The sequence below is a fragment of the Papio anubis genome, chromosome 5, assembly GCF_008728515.1.
Source record: "Papio anubis isolate 15944 chromosome 5, Panubis1.0, whole genome shotgun sequence".
Classification (NCBI taxonomy): Eukaryota; Metazoa; Chordata; class Mammalia; order Primates; family Cercopithecidae; genus Papio; species Papio anubis.
In genome coordinates, this window is record NC_044980.1 from 135,498,117 (window position 1) to 135,511,191 (window position 13,075).

The following is a 13,075-nucleotide window of genomic DNA, read 5'->3' on the forward strand; positions in this document are numbered from 1 at the left end:
AACCGGGGGACCATCCCCCTTTCAGGGTAAGAGGAGGAAAAGCAGGAGGCAAGGGCAGAACAGTCAGAGATAAAGGGGAAGGGCACCCAGAGGATAGTGCCTTGCAGTCGTGGGTTCATAAGACAGGTCTTCCTGCTGTAGAGGTGAAGGATAAGAGGGCTGTTGGTGCCCTGTGGGTGGGATTGGGTCTGGGGTCGGGCCTCCATTTCAGCCAGCCATCTTTGTTACTCATGTTCCCTGACCACCGACCTCATCCCCATCCCTAGTGGGGGGATGAGAGGTGGCCATGTAATAAGTACCCACCTCTCATGAGGTGGTATGGACACATCAGCACAACTTCAGTGCTGGCCTCAGTGACTTGCCAGGAGCAGTCATTACATCCATACTTGCATCATACTTGCCAAATTGCTCTGTTCGCCCCTACTGCGGAGATGGTGGAGAGTGGTTGTATCAGCATTATTTTTATAGGACCAGCCATACTAATGTTGAAAAGCTCAGGAGCCTTACTTAAAATTCCTGGACAGAACCTGAAATCTACTTGGAGTTTGGGTAATCAGAGTTTTAGTTGTGATTGATTTGTGAACTTTGACAGGTTTGTTGTCTTCTCTGAGCTTCAGGTTTTGGAAATGAGATATGAATAATAGGGTGTCAGAACAGGTTCTGGGCTTGTAATTAAGGTTCTGCTCTCTCTTTCTTAGCATGTCATCCAGTCCTAACACCAGGAATGTAGTTTCTGTTCCAGTATTTGTTAGGAGTTGGGACAGCTTGGGTATTGGCAGGCTTCCTTAGTTCTGCCTGGCCTGGAAGTGTATCTTTCCTTCCACTGTGCCATGTGGGACCACAAAGGAGGATGCCATGTACCAATTATTGTAAAAAAAAAAGTCACTGTGGTTTAACCCTCTGTCTGTGATCTGGGTCCAAGCCAGGCTCCACTGGCCCTTGTTCTGGCCAGCCAAGCCATGCCCTGGTCAGGTGGCACAGCTTCTCCCCCAGCCTCTTACCTCTGCACACCCTTATTTCTTGGTGCTGTGCCCATAGGTGTGGCGTTGCTGGCTGGAGTGAGGGATTAGCACAGGAGACAGGGCTGCTGGAGGGAGGACCTTTTGGTGTCTGCACCATTTGCTGTCACTCAGACAGTAGGTTTACTTGGGTTCTCTGTCCTGTCCTTTAATCAAAAAGCAAGGTAGTGAGATGGCTCAGACTCTGGAGTTTGGATCTTTTATTTATCAGCTACGTCACCTTGGAGATCACTTAGTGTTTCCGAGTCTTCATTTCCTCATGTATAAAGTGAGGAAAATGACATTACCACCTTCATTGGGCTCTCAGGAAAAGCAAACTGAGGTAACAATTGTAAAGAGCCTGATCCACATGCTAACATACACAGTAACTGTACGCTGTGTTTGTTGTCATTCTTTCCCCACCATTAGCAGGAGGGAGGAGCTCCAGGAACCCTCCTGTTCGCTTCTTCTTGTGGCACCTCTCACCTGGAGTAACGTGGAGGGGACCCACATTAGAATCCCCCTTCCCTGCCCCTATGATAAGGTTCAAGCCCTACTCTCTTTTGAGCTGTGTCTGGGAAGGGTGCTCACCCAACTTCCAGCCTTCCTTCAACTCCACCTGGACATTGGAGCCAGAGCTGTGCAGCACAGTGAGTCTTAGGGGTGATTTGGTTGCAAGGAGAAACTGCCTGCTCAAACCAGCTAAAGAAAAGTTTATTGCTAGGGTGCTGGGATGTCTCTGTACCTACTTTTTCTCTAGGGCAGCTGGTGTCTTCTCTTACTTGCCTCTATGGACTGGTTTTCTGCCTCAGCTCGCACACAAGGCAGAAGGAGTCCACCCCAGTCCAATTCAAAAACACTCCTCAGCTTGCATGTCCAGCGTCAATTAACAAGCTCCTCTGTGCCCTAATTACAAATTCCCCCGAAGAAAAGCAGATTGACCCCCCATAGGTCAGAGGTCCACCATGGTCCCTGCAGTGGGGAGTCTGGGCTGTGGGTGGGTGGGCATGTTTCATCTCACTAATGGGGCAAACAGGTCACAAAAAGGGCACCTGGACAAGTCAGTCACACCCACAGGTGGCATAATTTTCTGGCCTTCTGGCAGGAGGGAAAGCCCTCTCCTCCCATAGCCTACTCTGCCAGGCATATGCAGACTGAGGCTGGTAGGCCTTCTGGAGTTTACCAGAATAGACAGCCTTCCGCATCACAGGCCATGCATGCCTCATAAAATCCCCACGTGGTTCCAGATCTCTGGATTACACAACCGATGTTTCCTGAACAGGAAGAGTAGTCATATATGATAGGGGAGATGATTTTAGGTGTACAGTGACACAATATTTTTTACTGATAATTATATGCTTTATTTGGAAAACTTAACAACTAAGGATCAAACCTACAATTTCACAATCATTACACAGAAAATGTCATTATAGATGTAAGTAATGAGTTTCTTATAAAAATTTACATAGTATGGACTTGATTTTTTTTTTTAAGTGAGGGTGGGATGATTGAATGATGAAAGTTGAGAAGCCCTGACTAGTGTTGCGTACACCAGAGATTCTTACCTGTAAACCCATGGGAAGACTTTAGGAGGCCTGTGAAGCCCTTGAAGTTGTAGACAACGTTTCGAATTTACTTACCTTTCTGCCATTGTTTGTGGAGGAGGGAGAGTGAGTCATTGCTTGGTTTAGAAATTTAGTGTTGGAACTTTCTGAGGGTTATTTATTAAAGATTCCAATTTCCTTCCCCAGAGATTTTGATGTAGCCGTGGAAATGGAACCCACAAATGTGCATTTCACATGCATTTAGATGACAAGTGCAGGTGGTTCTCAGACCTCACATTGAGGAACACTGCTTATCAAGAGATTCAGGAGACCCCAACGTTGAGAATTCAGTTCTGACCCATCCCAACTTCCTTAGGATTGTTGTGCAGTGGTTAAAACTTTCTTGTCAAGAATTTTTGAGATCTTTGGACAAAAGATTTCTAGATAAATTTATATCACAGATTATTAAGGGTTTCTTAGGTCGCTCTCTTTTCTCTGATCAGTCATTTTGTTGTTGGGTTTGATCTTTTTAGTCCAAGATGCTTAAAAAAAACCCAAAAAACAAAAAACACCTAAGGCTCATATTGAACATTGCCATCCTGGAGCTGAAGGCTGTGGAATAACTTCAATTCAGTGTTAGAGAGAGACAATCACAAGTGTTTGTGAGCAGCTGTGATGGCCTCCAGCATGGTTCTCAGACAGCAGGTGTGTATCTGTGCAGCAGTGGGATGGGCAGAGCTGGACCTTGCCCCAGACATGCAGAGCAGCAGTTACACTCTTCCGTTTAGGAAACAAAAGCCTTTTCTTTTGCATGATCTCTGATCTCTGCGTGTTCATAAAGGCCATAATAATAAAACATAAGAATGAAACATTTTAAAGCAATTACAGTGTGTCAGGTACATCACGTATGCATTTTCTTATTTTTCCCAGAACATTACCAAGTGGAGTCTATTCTTAATTGCATTTCATAGATGAGGAAACTCAGACTTTGAGGGTAACTAGGTAGGACAGCAAGATGACTAGCCTTCTGCCTCTGCACCTCCACTAGAAATCAAATTACCTGGGAAGGCAGTGCCAGGTCGTGGTAGGATTAAGTAGCTTTTGCTCTACTTAGAGCAGACAGGATGCCAGGAATGAGGACTCCTTGAGATGGAACTCAAGTGGAAGATGAGTAAACTATATCTTAGAGACAGATTACAGAGCTTCTTGATATTCTGTTTTTATTTTCCTTTTATTATTCCCTATCTTTAAGGCATCTTAACTATGTTTCTGTGGACCAAGAGAAGAGAAGGTGAATTACTCACACATGGGCCAAAGTGATCAAAGGGATGCATCTCTCCACTCCACCCCAAGCTAGTTTGGTGTTGGCAGCAGTAATTGGCAGGCTTCCTAAGGTAGAGTGTTTTTTGTTTTTTTTTTTTAACTTGGCATTTCATGGACTGCCTTACAGAGGTGGGAGGTTCCTTTGATGGCCCATAGTAGAGTTTGGAAAACTTGCAAGTGCACTCATGCATTTTTCTGGGTAGCAGAGTCCTTGACTTCCATTATAGTCTCAGAGTCATCTGTAACCCTGAACAGGTGCCTTACAGCAAGGGGAATGCTTTATTGCTGGGCCATGGCTGGGAATTATCGTTCCTGGACCAGCAGCATCAGCATTGTCTGGGAATTTGTTAGAAATTCAGAATCTTGGGCCCCATCTGGTACCTGCAGAATTGGAACTGGCATTTTAACAGGATACCCAGGTGATTTATATGTACACATTAAAATTTGAGAAGCACTTGGACTGAGTAACCCTTCCCGTTTGGTGAGTTAATTTCCAATGCCAACTCTGTGTTGGAGGAATTTTTATTAAGAAAAGCCATGTTTCCTTACAGCTTTGTTTAGAAAGTAGGGTGCCTCTGGTAAGTGTAATAGTTCTCATCTTTGCCCCTTAAGTATTGGTGCTTAGCTGATTATAAATTGAGTCAGATCTAGATAAAGGATTTTTTGACCTATGTAGGTTAATTGACGTGAGCTGTTAGGTTGGCCATAAAGGGCTGACCCAGCCCTTTGAGGGAAATAAAAAGTTGGAGATGACAAACTATTAACCTGTTAAACATACTCCAATCCCCCATTAAGCCTTTCTTCTAAGAGTTCATTGGTGGGTTTTAAGGAAATGATTGCACTGGCTTCTCAATTTGTCATGGTTACCTTGGAGCAGTCTTTACTGGTCTCTTTTCTTCTGCTTCTTGCCTTTTGCCTAGAATTGGCCCACTTTCCATCTTTCTATCACACTAAGTTTTTGATGAATCATCAACAGTAGGGCAGTTTAGTCTTACGTTTGCCCAGAGTGCTGCCTGATGACTCAGACTCACAGTTAATAAATGCAGCATCTTTCGTTTTGTGATTGTGTGTTTTCTGGTGACACACATGCTGGGTTCTGTTAATCTCGAAAGGGGAAGGCTGTCTTCATTTTGGCGTGCTTTGATCTGGCAGCTTCTCCAGTTAATGCTGAACTTTAGCTCACTGTTGAACATTAACTCTCTGTGGGTGTGTTGGCAAGAGATCTGCAGGGTTGAATCTCAGTATAATTCCTATATAGGAAACAAGTATAATATGGTACTGGAGATACACACACACACACACACACACACACACACACAGTGTTTGTGAACATATTTATCAGATACCATGTATATAACTGACATATATGTATATGTATAATATAAACACACACACATATATATATCTCACCGTGTGGGTGTGTTCACACACACCATACATATATGTATACTTATGTCACAATTAAAGCCCATTATAAATTACAGTAAAGTATTCGAACTGTTGAATTGTGTGTGCTTCTTAGTGGTCTTCATCTGGAACCTTGGACACTATATTGGTTTTATGACAGTCTCCCCAGTGGAGGAGTTGTTGAAGGCTAAACCCCATATTATTCTCTTTTATATCCCTAACCTCTAGCCTGGTGCCAGGCACATGGAAGACCAGTCAGTAAATAGTTGCTGAGTGATGGATGAACCATCTAGGGATCAATAACTGTACTGGTTCACCAGTGAGCCCTTATTTATTGAAATATGAATGATGTTGATAATGGCAGCTATCATTTATTGTGTGCTTACCATCAAATAGGCACTTTAAATACATTTCGTTGTGTAATTCAGCAACCTTATTGGGCAAGGGGCATCACTATTCTCGTTTTACAGCTGAGGAAACTTATAAAGTAACTTGGTCAGTGTCATTCAGCTGGTGAGGGTGGAGCTGAGGATTGGACCCTTGGGCCTCTGGCTTGGAAGCTTGTGCTAAACACATGAGCATTTAATTCTCTTCAGGTAAGGGCACTGACCTATAGAAAGCGATAGGAAGCAGCAGGCCATGGCTTCCCCATGGCTCCTCTAACATGATCAGTATATGCAGGTTACAAATGTTGGCTACCCCAGTGCCTGGTGCTCCTCCCTTCATTCAGTGTGCCCTTCCCTTCTGTGTGTTTTTTTCTCTTCCTCCTGCAGAAATAAAGCCACAGACACCTGAATGTGTTCCCACTTCTCCCGTTGTCCACCCTAAAGCCTGGCTCTTGGGACTCTGTGACGTTATACACCACTCTTTTTGTTTTTGGAACAAACTGTGTTACTCTGCTGTTTGCTGGTGTTAGTGGCAAACTAATCTCACAGCACTGATCATAAGCAAGTACTACAAGAAAAAAAATCCTGTTTCCTTCCTCAAAGGTGTAGGACCAAGAGTCTGGTTTGAAACATATATATTTTTTTAAGATTTTACTAAAAATCAGTGTCCTGCTGTCTTACTGAAATATGAATGTCACGGTGTGTGTGTTAACAAATATTTGATGGCAATAATTGCTTTTGACAGATTATAGCTTGCTGATGGCTATTTAAAGGCAGTCTTTCCTTAGGTTACTTCTCTCTACCACTGCTTTGGGTAAAATGATTTGTTCTCTTGTAATGCCTGTCATGACAGAATTTTCACTTTTTAAAAGTGGTCGTCTTATTTGTAAACCTGAAAAGATCTTTTCTTTCAGTGGTTTATAGACAAACAGCAAAGCAATGGATGAGTACTGTAAAAGTTTGGTGACGACTTCACTTATTTTTGTGTGTTCCAGGGCTGGATGTGACTCATGCACATTTGGGGACCAGCTCCACAATGGGTTTCACACCATAGTTTTTTGTTTGTGGAACACTCTATGAGTTTCAGTTTGTTTTTGTGTGTGCGTGTATGTGTGTGTGTGTGTGTACGTTTGCTGCAGTTTACCTTCCCATGCTCTGTGTCTTAACAGCTGTGTCCTGGGATGTTCTTGCAATCCAGGTTCTTGAGGATGTGTTGTTGTGTTGTTGCTTGCTGAGTGCAGCTCTTGCTAGTTGCTCTTGCATTGGCCAAAATGGGAATATTAAAAAATCCCCAAGAGCTAAGCATGGAGTAGGAAGCATAGTTCCTGAGGGTTGTCCCTATCAAACACCACACCCTGGTCCTCTAAGACAGGACAGAGCTGAAAGTGTGTGGTCCTCAAGGCCTCAGTACTTACTGGTTTAGTTGACATCCCACAGGCAAGGCTGCAGCCCTAGCATCAGCAGCTGTATAAGCTCCAGAGTGGGTGTCCTGGCAGGAGAGCCAGACAGGTGATTTGTTAAATTATTACCTGTGTGCAGCTTCTGGCCTCTGGTGCCAGGCAGCGTGGAGCTCGGCAGGATTAAAAGGAGGTTGATTACACAGCCAGCAAAGGTAGGAGGTGAGACTGCCAGCTGCCACTGTGCTTAACTGTCGAGACACACACAGAAAATGGTCCCTGCAGCTGTGTCTCTGTGGGACTTAACATATAGCGAATGGAGATCCAAACACAATGCATTGACAATAATAGGATTTCCTAGGAAGCCTTATTAATGGGCAGGGTACCAAGAGTGCCATAGAAGGGGCTAGGTTTTCAGCAAAATGTGCAGGAACTATGCTTTAGGAGTTGGGGAGAATCTGGCAAATGTTGAGTATTTATTGAGGATCATCTGTCCTCTGCTACTTCGGGCAGAGAAGGGAGAAAGTAGCCTGGTAACTCTTATTGGGGCAACCAGTGAAAATGGGCCAGCAACTCTTTTCATTCATTATAATTATTCATGTCTCCTATATATAAGAACAAGAGGACCCCTCTACTTCAAGCTTGGAAAGTGGGCTGGGATAAGTAGTAGAGGCAGCTGTGAAGCATACTGTTCTCTTGCTATGCGATCTTGGGGGGTAATAACAGTGCCTCCTTTACAGGATAGTTGTAAGGATTTAAACCAGCTTATGTGTTGAAAGTGTTTACAACAGTACCTAGCATACAGCACATGCTCTATGTTAGTAATAGTAACTGTTGCTATTACTACTACTGCCATCCTTATTGAGTAAAGAGGGGTCCTTGTGGAGGAAGAGGGTAGTTGGGAACCAACTCAGGAGGTGGCCACAGGGGACAAAGGCCCCCTTCCATCCACTGCTGGAGGGCTGGAGGTCTTGGTGCCCTTCCTGCTTGAGGTGCACATGGGGATGAGGTTATGGAGATGAGAAGGAGGAGCCTGAAGGCTGGTCTCCTTCTCATTGTCCAGACCAGCAGGGGACCTATGTTAACGGCCTGTCCTTGGCGACTGTCTGGGTGTCACCACCCTGAGCAGCACAGGCTCCTTGATTTAATTTCTTTCCTGCCCACAGGCCACCTGAAGTTCAAAGGGATTTTTTTTTTTCTATTGTAATTCCTTAGTGGGACAATAAATTCCTTCTGGGACATGCAGGACTTTTTTTTGAAAAGCTAAGCTGGCAACACTGACTCAAGGAACAGGCAAGTAATTAAGAGCCGATATTCCGAAGGTATTCTAAAAAGGCCTTTCTGTCCAGTGGAGATTCCACATCAGACAGCAGGAAACTTTTCCTGAGCCAGAAAGTATCATTTATAGGTGTCTTTGGCGGAATCCCTCAGAACACAGTTTTAGAATCTGCCTGTGACAATGTTGCCTTTCCCTTGCTGTGTGCTGGCTTGGGAATTGTGGAATTCTGCACATGATGCATGTGGGTATTTAGTTTCTGGTGGCCGAGGGGAGATGATGAGGAAGCAAAGACAGAAGACCTAGATTTTGTTATCGATTTGCTGGTTGACCCAGGGAAAATTACTCTGTGCTTCATTGATAGAATTAGAACAGCTTTCTGTCTCACAAGAGTGTTAATGACCAGTCAGACAGTGTTGAATCTGGGAATTATTTTTCGAGGAGGGGAATATGGTATGTGATCAAATTGTCTCATATATTTAACAGACTAATGAACTGATGCTTCCTCTGTCGATTATTATCAGAGAACGGGGCTGCTTCCTATGTCAGATTTCCAGATAACTGAAGATTGTCCATACAATTGTCATGGTAGAGTAAGACTCATATCCAGGGGTGGAGGAGGCGCTGTACACAGTTAACTCATTTAACCCCTACCACAATCCCGTCATGTTAGGAATTGTCATACTACCCATTTTGCAGAGCAGGAAATTGAAGTTTAAAGAGGGGTAAGTAATTTTTTCAGAGTTGCCAGGTTCATTCAATTATTGGATAGCCATTTGTTGAATTTCAACTACGTGCTAGCACGAGGGTTATTATCACCACGGTGAGAAGACTAGGCTTGGGCTGTCCGTAGGAGAGTCAGGATTCTTCCCAGGGATGTCTGGCAGGTGACTTGTTGCCACACCATGTTCTCCCTCACAGGATTTTAGTGGTGGGAGGTGCAGGGCCTTCTTGAGACCCCTGAGGTGCGGCGATTCCCTGCGTCCCTGGCCTCATCACCAGGTGCCATCTGGTTCTCAGCACTAAAGCCCAGGTCAGTCTGCTGTCCTCTGTGCCTGTCTCCACCAAGACCTCCCGCCTGCTACTATTTCAAATGCCAAGACTTGAAAACTTTTAAATACTTGATAAAAACCTGGCTTCCAAGTTAGGCATTTCCCTGCTTTTAAAAACAGAGGAAGCTTGAGCAAAAGCCAACATCTTTCTGGATGACTCAGACCTGTCATTATGTGCTTCATTGATACAATTTTGAATCTGTATTTTCAGATTTTCATTTTCTTTCTTTGTGTCACTTGTCACCTCACCTGTGGCCACTGAGATTGTCACTAAGTGCCTCTCATTTCCTTTGGGTTGGCTGTTTTTCATCTGCTGTAAATGAGGAAACTGAGCTTCTGTTTTTTTTTTTAACCCTATTTTTTGTCAAATGAAAAGCCGGAAGTTGCTGGGTGAGACCCGGGGAATGAGTCAGTGACTGTGACAGCCACCTCTGGTGTTGGCCTCCATGGTTGGTTGTGGCATGGCCCTGTGTCCTGTGGTCATGGTCTTACTACAACTGTGGCCTCTGCAGGAGAGATCGAGAGCTTGGGTGCAGGAGTCCCCTGGATGTGGGCTCAGGTCCTGGCTCCACTGCATGTTAGTTTGGGAGCTGAGTCAGCTTAATGCCTCCAAGCCAAAGTTGTCTTGGCACAGCAAGCCCTGCATAAATGATGCCCTTTATTATTAGTGGTTGTAGAATTTGTGGTGGTGGTGTTGGAGGTTGAGGTTGGGGCAACATGACCAGTGAGTGTTTAGGTAACTGTGTAGAGTGTAGGTTAAAAGCATGGGCTTTAGGGCCAGGATGACCTGGGGTTTAGTCCTTACCTCCTCATTCACCAGCCAGGTGACAGATAATCAAGGCATACATATAGAGGTCAGTGGCATGGGCTATTGAGTTAATGTGGGAGACTGTTCCTGGCTCTGCTGCTTTACCCTCTGGTGACCCAAGTCTAAAAGCTGCTTTAGGTTTCTCACCTCCAAAATGAAGATGAAAAAGGACCTACCTGTCAAGATTTTTGGGGGAATTAGCTTAATTAATACATATACCCTTAGTGCTTCAAACAGTGTCTGGCACATGTAAATGCTCAATAAATGTCAGCCGTTACAGCTAATGATTCTCCTGGCAGCCAGGAAGTGTAGATACTGCTTTTATTTTTCAAATATTATCGTTTTTGCTGTAGCCCTGTAGCCCTTTTCAACACTTCTTCCTGGTCTTTGTTCCCTTGGCTTTTCTTGGTCTTCCAAGTATTGAAGTAGGACTAGTAGATGGTTCATTCTGGGAATAGTTACGCACGCTCTTCAGAGGGAATAGATGCTTTGCTTTGTGAGTTTCCCTGGATCAAGTTTCCTCCATAGGCAGGAACTGTCTCCTTATCGGGCCCTCAGCCTGGACCTCCCTGGGAGCCACTGGCAGATTGTATGAAATAACAACAATACTCAGGGGATGAAGTATCTGTTAAAAATTACGATTGTTGCCCTCTTTGACATCTCCACCCCTTCTTATGGAAAAGATTTTGAGTGCCCTGTAGCTGAAAGATTATTCCTACAGTCTGTACGATTCTACTTTTACCTGTGTCGTTTCTCTTCTTTTTTTGATGGGTTTACAGTGTATGCACTACAAAACTAGTCATTATGACTTAAGATTTTTTTATTTCTTTTAAGCCCAACATAGGTGGTAAACTGGAGTCCTTCCTGGTCAATTCTAAAATGGTTGGGAAAATGAAAATTAAAGGAAAAACTTGGAGAAGGAAATTAACAAGCATGTATTATTCTTTTCCCCCTAAGGTTTTTGCCTTCACATGGGGTTGCTTTCATTTTCCTGATAATTAGTTGTAACTAAAATACTGTGTGTCTTTGGAATAATTTGAGAGGAAAGGTTTTGCCCCAATGAGGCATCAACCATGTGCAGGGTACTGGTGATGGACAGTTGCTGTGATTGGGGTAGTTTGGTTCAGCAAGGACTTGTCATATGGGGGATTGTCTCTATATTTTGAGGGGTTGGCAACTCATTCCACATGCTCAGGGAGAGTTGCCACCTGGCCCATGTTTAGAGTGGCCCAAATCTGGTTTTTGCCTCCTCTAACAAGACGGGTTGGCGTGCTAGGCGATTCTGACACACACCAGGTCCCCTCATTCCTCCAGCACCCTGACCCTGTCCTCTATCCAAATCAGCTAGAAGGCCTGCGTATCTGTTTCACCTATTTAAGTGTTTCTATGTGCTCATGGTCCTCACTATTGGTGTGTTATTGGAAGTTAGCCACTGTGTTCAAACGAAAGGCACAGCTTGATTAAATAGGTTAGTAAGTGCTGGTTAGGCATGTGCTTCTGTTGAGTCAGGGAAAGGCTGGTGGTGATAAGGAGAGGAGGCTTTGAAATTTCTGTAACCTTTCTGTCCTCTAGATTTTTGAGGTTGACACTTGGTAGAAGGGAGAGAGAATGCTGTATTCCATCATCTTCTCTGCACAGGATGACAAAACGTCCTGGGTCACACCTGCCATCACAGCATGATTTTTAACAGTGCCTCCTTTCCCAAAACCATCTGTTTGGATATGGCCACCCCATGTATGCATCACACAGGTCTCTTTGAAACTTTTGTCAATAGGAATGAACCTCATTTTCCAGTGGCCTTTTCCCCCTTAGTAGATCATAATGAGAGTGAGATCACCTTCTTTTCCACCCAAATTAGCAAGAAAGAACAGTTCTGTGGATGGTTGTTACAATTCTCACCATTAATAACTTCAAAAAGCTACAGATCTGCAGAGCAGAGGGCACTTCACATCACCATTGTGGAGAGGGTGAGGTGCAGTGTGATATAATTGGTGTTTATCTCCGTGGCCTGCTTGCCACAGTGGATTAAAACAAACCAAAAATTTCAAGGCTAATTGGCTAAAATTAGATGTGTAATTAGAGAGAGCAGAAAAGCTAAAGGAAATGAATTTACCCAGTGTCACCTGATCAAGTAGGTAATGGTGAACAAAGAGTGTGTGCCCAGATGTGTCTGGCTGTCTCCAGTGCCCTTTGCTATCCACCATATTGGCCTAATGTTTTCAACGCATGACACTGAGGATGGTGTCATTCTCATCATGCAGGAGATGAGCTGATTCAGAGCATGGTCATTGTTCCCGCTGCCGTCTTCCCACAGCTAGGAAGTGGCAGAGGTTAGGTTTAAGCTCAGGCCTTTTTAACCATTGTTACTTTGGGGAGGGCTAAATCGTGGATGTTTTCGACCTGATGAGAATAGTAGGAAGGGGCACTTGGTGTGAGGAAATATTGGTCCAGGGTGAACCTTTTCAAGTTTATTGGTGTGAGTTAAGTCATTTCCCTAGAATGTTGGCCAAGCCTCAGGAACACAGCACGTGGGGATGTTATTCATGTTCAATAAATGTCAAATAGCATCCACAGATTTGTGGGTTTGTAAATCCAATTGAAACGCTATTATTCAGGTTTCTTGCATGCTCGGGATTGCTCGCATTTGTTTTTGAACAGTTCTAATAAAATACCTCATTACTATCAAGTATGGATAAGAAAAGTAAGGTGAGAAAAGTAAGGTGATTTATATATCTGGCTGAGAAAAGTAAGGTGATTTATATATCTTCTAATTGGTACAATTGAGAGTGACTACGGCAATGATTAAAAATTATTTTGTGGTGATAATAAGTTGCAGTGGAGGACAGGAAGGGGAAGCGAAGGATTTTTCCATTTGTGTTACATT

At 43.9% G+C, this 13,075-nt stretch overlaps 1 protein-coding gene across 19 annotated transcripts in view; it reads left to right on the forward strand.

The window, feature by feature from the left end:
- ARHGAP26 (Rho GTPase activating protein 26) overlaps positions 1 to 13,075 on the forward strand; it is a 519,008-nt gene that overhangs the window by 100,846 nt on the left and 405,087 nt on the right. Inside the window, exon 1 of one of the 19 annotated variants that reach the window (XM_031666808.1) lies at positions 3,797 to 3,936. The exons of the other annotated variants lie outside the window; for them this stretch is intronic. The gene's annotated coding sequence lies outside the window, so the exon portion shown is untranslated. Of the gene's footprint in view, positions 1 to 3,796; positions 3,937 to 13,075 lie in introns of those variants that run through there. 19 annotated transcript variants of the gene reach the window in all.